The sequence below is a fragment of the Aegilops tauschii genome, chromosome 6 (assembly GCF_002575655.3).
Source record: "Aegilops tauschii subsp. strangulata cultivar AL8/78 chromosome 6, Aet v6.0, whole genome shotgun sequence".
Lineage (NCBI taxonomy): Eukaryota > Viridiplantae > Streptophyta > Magnoliopsida > Poales > Poaceae > Aegilops > Aegilops tauschii.
Window position 1 is genome coordinate 259,691,523 of NC_053040.3, and position 6,288 is coordinate 259,697,810.

Sequence of the window (6,288 nt, forward strand, 5' to 3'; positions counted from 1 at the left end):
TACTGATATGTTTGGCTGGTGTTGTTTTACTGTAGTTTTGACCAATAATTACACAACTTTAATCTAAGTTAATTACTACACCTACGGAGCTACACGACCGGATCAATTAGAGCATGGTTACTTTACCAATAATTACACAACTTTAATCTAAGTTTTGACCAACCGTTGGCTATAAGAAAGTGTCATGTCATTTATAACCAATCTTATAGCCAACATGTATACCAATTAGCTATAAGTATGTGTTACTTTATTAATACATGGCCCACTTTACACTCTCACATAGTGCCTAGGAGCACGTGCTGTAGCTGGCTCTTGCATGAGAACCCGCTTACATTCTTTCTCCTATCTTCTCTCCTCCAACTAAGTATTGAAATAATATTTTACTCCTTACAGCCTGCTGACTGTACCTTATTATACTTGCTCTTAGTGTGTGCTAACGAATGTCCGGCTGCATGCGCGCTGTACGGCCTTCTGATCGCTGAGCTAGCAAGTTGCGGACGTGATCGGTCGTAGCTAACTACAAAGAATAGGAATCAGTATCCTTTTTAGCTAGTGTGGTGCATGCGATGGAGAGGAGTGAATTAATATTACGAAAGGATACTACCATGTGATTAGTTATGCTTACAAACCAAGCTGCACAGTAGTGAACGAGCAGTTGACACGAGCGTCTTTTCCTCAGTTTGAGAAAAAAGAGGTCCGGACCTCTTTTCTTAATACTCAAAAAACAAACTTAGTATCAACAATACCACCATTTATGAAACTACAGTTTTCTCAAAGTATTCTAAACTACAGTTTTGGTATAGCCAAATGCCTCAAAGTATTCTAAACTACAGTTTTCTCAAAACTATGGTATTCTACTAATACTTCGGAAATACTTTGCATCCAAACGGGGCCTAAGAGCAACTCTAGCGGACCGTGCAAAACGCCCCGGCCCATAAAATAACCGCCAAATTACAGGTCGGAGCCAAAAAATCTGCACGACCAGACCCCGCATCCGGCACCGGCCCGCAAAAATTTTTTGCGGGGCGCGGCAAATCTTCTCCCCCAACCTCTATCTTCACGGGCTGGGAGGCCGACCCGAGCTCAACCCCGATCCGGCGCGAGATTTGGCGGGAGGGACATTTCCGCGCGCCCTTTCCCGCTCCCCGCACCCTCCGCCACCATTGCCCTCCCTCCAAAAGCTCCGGCTGCTCCTCCCTGGCCGTCCCTCGCCGCCATGGGCGACCCCATGCTGTCCCCCGTCACCGTCGAGGTCGTGCACGCCCCTTCCCCTCGGACGGATCTCGTCGTCGGCCATGTTGGCCCCGCCGGCGTCGCCCAAGCACATGCCGCGCCTGCCCGCAAGCAGCAGGGCAACGTGCTTGTGCAGGGCGGGAATCCAGCTGCCCCCGCCGCGATGGCCCGCGCTCCGGCCACCAATACCGCTGTGCGATCCGGGCCGGCGGCGGAGAAGGCCGGCAAGGCCGCGGGCGCAAAGCGAAGGAAGGTTCCGACTTCAAGGAAGCCATCTTCTTCAACCTCTCACTCCACCCCCCCGCAAGGAGGTGCTCCGGCGATGCCGTTCAACGGTGTCGTTCCCCCCGCGAGCGAGGTGTTCGACGAAATGGCCGGAAGGTATATCTCTTCGGACTTTGGTGATTCTCTTTCATTTTCGCCATTGTTTTCGATAGCTCGTGACTTGTTATCATTCGCTATAGCGGTGGTTCGAACAATGCAACAACCGAGTTCGTGAACTTGTTGGACACGAACGCGGTTGACATTGATCAAGCCCCTTTCGAACCTTTCGACTACAATGAAACGGAGGGCAGCGTGGACGATCATGGTTGTGCGAACGAGTTGGCGGAGATCGAAGCGGAAGCGTTTGAGAATTCACTAGCAAAAGCTGGGAAAAGCCAAAGATCGAAGAACTACACTATTCTGGAAGATCAAGCTTTGATCAAAGCATGGAGTGCGGTGTCTCTTGATGCATGCACGTGTACTAATCAAACCGCGAAGAGATATTGGCAAAGGATCGAAAATCAATACTTCCGCATTATGAAAAACTACCCCAACAAGACTCCACGCACATTTCGGTCGCTTCAAGGTTGTTGGGAGAACATCAAGCCTATGCGCGGAGTGAAGATCGACCCCCAAGATGATGCCGGACATGGGCGCATACCTTTGCATGCCCTCTTTTGCGTAATGAACTTCGCTTTTATTTACGTGCAAACTGTTTATATCATTTGAATTTGAACTTGTTTGTGAAACCCTATGACAAATTTCAGATTTGCAGTTTTTCTGTTTGCGGGTCGTTGCGCTGTTGCCCGAGCAGTACCCGCATAGCCGACCCGTAAAAAAGCATATTCTGCTGCGAATATACTTTTTTACGGGTCCGTTTGGGGGGTCTGCATCTGTGCTAGCCCTCACCGGCCCATAAAAGCGGTTTTGCGCGAACTGCAAACGCGTTTTGCGGGCTGATGTTTTGCGGGGTCTGCTAGAGTTGCTCTAAGGCTTTGGGTCTGCATCGTCTTTCAGTTGTGTACACAACGATGCATCACAGCGCAATACTCCAATCTAGTAGGATAAGAAGCATAGGAAAATTCAAAATTGACCTTGGCTCCAGTGAGCCTCTTTCTCAAATAAATAAAAGCATTTTAAAGTTTCATTACAGAAGAGATGTACTTGCATCCCGCAAAAAAAAGAGACGTACTTGTAGACGTTAGCTGCATATACAATTTCATCAAAAAATATATTCATTTATGGGCTAGACGATATGGTAGATTTAGCATTTGCTATTCTAAAACCATATATTAGTATTTTCATAAATCATAGGAAAAATATTTATCAAATAGTATTACGTGTAAGTACGAAGCAACATGAGAAAAAATCAATATATGTTGGCATACTTCTGTGTGGTATTTGAATTTCTGAAATTTTTGATCTTCTAAAGGCCGGAAGTGTGACACCCCGACAGTGACACTATACGGACTATTAGAATACCCGTACGTTGCCACGGGGTGTTGAAATATTTTGCAAGAGTTATATAAACATAGTCTGTCGACACGATACAAAAATGAGCCAAATTAGTAAACAAAATGAGCCAAATTAGTTGAATACAAAAGGCAATATGACAAAGGAAAGATCGATAATAATATTGAAAAAATACCTTGTGCGATAACATTTAAATTGGCATCTTTTTTGGTTTGTTATGAGATATCACCGCTTCCACATTATTATTTGTAAAAAACTCGGTGAATTTTTGGCCCCTTTCGGCGACGTCGCTTCGGAACCCTTGTCGATGGATTCTTTTTGTGCATCTCCAAAATCCATATCTATGTCTCCTATATCCTGAAAAAATAATAATATATAAAAATACACCATTTGTATTATCATCTATAACATACATACAAAGAATGGTTAGCTATATGCACCTCTTCTCGTGGTGTTTCAGTCCGGTCTGTCATCGTTATATCAGTGCGTATGTTGGAACCTATCACTTTCTATCTTGAAATATAAACGATATTTTCTACTGCATCATATAAACATATATAATCTATACTTCTATACTACTATTAAACAATCAAACATTTTCTTTTCTACAGTCACCCCATTATGTGTATCTAGACTGATTTGTGCCGTCAGATTGTCCCACTTAATAAGATCTAACGCCTTAAATACGTTTGATCAGAGGCCACGATTACATGTACAATTAGCGTTGACTGACCATGCTCCACCGAGCGGACAAAATTTCCCACGCGCGATCTGGATCAGGTCCCACACAGTCACCGCTCCGCTAATCTCGCCCGTATATCCGGTAATCTCTCACATATCCGTTCGCCCTCCAAAAACCTTGCCGTCGCTCCCACGCGTAGCACCGGTCCTCCTTCCACCTTCCCCTTCCACCCATCTGGCCTTCCCGCCCGCCTCTCCCCCGATCCCCACGCATCTCCTCCGGTGGCCGCCTTCGGCGAGTGGAATCTGTTCCTCACTGGCTCGCTGCATTCTTCCCCTGTGGGGTGTTGGTGTGGGGATGGGATCTGACAGGATCGGGATGAGGAGGCGGCTGCGAGGTACACGCTCTGGACGCCGCGCGTGTATGCGCTCATTGCCGAGGCCGATGCCGCTCTTTCTGGAGGCTGACGCAGCTCTTACTGGAAGAAATCCCACGGGGTCAAGCGGGGTGACGAGGGCACCTACATCCTTTCATGTTTGGGCGCTGGAGGGCGACGGGAGTCATCGATTCGCCGTCTGGCTACTGCACTAGGGGACTGCGGCTGCTACAAAAGATGCAGCAATCGAAAGATGCACAGGTCAGCAACGCCTCCTCCCCCTCGCATGGCTCCTTCGGACCTGTAGATAACTGTTTGCATGCTTTCTGATATGGCATCGTGTATGCGATGTACTGATGTTGCAAGTGAGACTATTCCAATTAACTTGTAGATTTCATGCATCCCATAAAGCCATAACTCCTGCGTGGAATCTAGCTCACACGAGCAAATTTCTGACTTAGCTCTAATCTAATTGCCTTGAATTCGTGTACATAATTATATTATGGCAGAAATTTAAGTATTGTCTCGATTAGAATTGCCGCATGGGTACCAGTTTTTCTCCATTAAAATACCTCATGTAATGCTACGTTCCATATTTTCTGCATAACGGTAAGTTCATATTTACAGTGGACTTTGCCTTGGTTTCTCTTGTCATATTTCTTGTACACTAGAAGAAGTATTATATACTGTTTTAGCATACAGGAGTATTTTTTTACTGAAGTGTGCAGCCAGATCTTCCAATTTTGCTTCAATATGTTCTCCCATATGCACGACAATTGGGCCTCTTTTTGTCAATTTGAGGAGCAGGCTTTCATAATGAACTGTGTGATTAATGATAGTCCTCACCCTACAGGTACTTGATGAGATGCCACTAAGTCAGTTTGCTATCTCAGGTTATATTGGACGGTAATTTATTTTACAATACAACTACATCTTTCTTGAATCAGACTCGGCCTATTTCTGTGCAATTTTGTTCTATAGCTATTTTTTTGGTGGCTTTCTTTGTTTTGCTTTATGTTGTATAGTCAGTACAAAACTCAAGCCCCATCATCTGACAATTCTGTAGTAATGACTGAAACTATTCGAGGACAAATCTTCGATTGTTGTTGTCGTTGGAAATTAGAGTTGCATGGTTGGCATGGTCAACATGGCAAAGAAAGTATAGAAGATTTGCCAAACCAGGTATGGGCTTGTAGAGTACCTCAGGTAATCAGATTCTGCACCCAAATTTAATTTTACTTGCTTTTAAATGATTCTAGGGCACATGATGTTGATATGCTAGATTGTGTTGTAGTTTATGCTTGTCTGATTATGTATATTTTCTTACAGAACGTCATATTTCTTTTTTGAGAAATTATATAGGTGTAGGCTGAGCATGGACGTTTGCGCTGTTGTGTGTGTTGAGGTCAATCTCAGTTTGGTACACAGCAGAGCTAAGGGCGTGCACTTGCCAAATATGGTGTATGTCGGACTTTCCCCATTTATTTTTTCTCACACCATACGAGAATTATACAGCTAAATATATCGAGATTAACATTAGTTTCCCCTGCTGAAGCTTGTGCAATTGTATTTATGTTGAGCAGAGAATTGGTCAACAATAAAGGAGAACAAGAATTGTATTTTGTATTACTATTTTTATACAAACTTTCTTCCCACACCATTATGTAATCTTTCCCTTTTTGGGTTGCAGTGTGGTCTCTGCTAACCAGATTTTATATATGATCACTGCTAAATTACAACTTGATGCCAAATGCACAAGCATCCTTTGCAGATTTCAAATGCCCAGTGATATCTTATTACATACTAGTAGAATGCCCGTGCGTTGCCACGGGCTTTTAAAGCATTTTGCTGAAATTAGTATAAACATGTATAGAAAAGGTAAACCGTAACAATTGGGTAATAATTGAAATTCATTTCACGGTGCAATGTAAGTTGATTAAAAAGATAATTTAAGGGCATCTTCAACGCTGACCCGTAAACCGGACACCATATTCGTTCATGGATGCGGAACCAGTCCACAGACAATGATACGGGAGCCGGCCATCCAACCATAACCAAAAATGCCCGTAACAATCTAACTTTAAACATGCTAAACAATGGTTAATTAAAAAAAACACCTTCCGCCAACACAAAACTAACATGTTACATGCACCTTCGGCCAACCAATGCAATGCATTGCAAGCAGCTTCCGCCACACACTTGACCAAAAGCATTGCCTTTTGGAGAGAAAACATAGATTAACATCAGTGTTTTTGGCCGG

General features: G+C 44.1%; 1 long non-coding RNA gene across 1 annotated transcript; it reads left to right on the forward strand.

Moving 5' to 3' along the window:
• The first annotated feature begins 3,097 nt into the window (after positions 1 to 3,097).
• Positions 3,098 to 5,779, forward strand: LOC120966423 (uncharacterized). Its single transcript, XR_005760087.3, has 2 exons — positions 3,098 to 4,289; positions 4,882 to 5,779. It is a non-coding gene; the product is annotated as an uncharacterized lncRNA (long non-coding RNA).
• Positions 5,780 to 6,288: the final 509 nt, after the last annotated feature.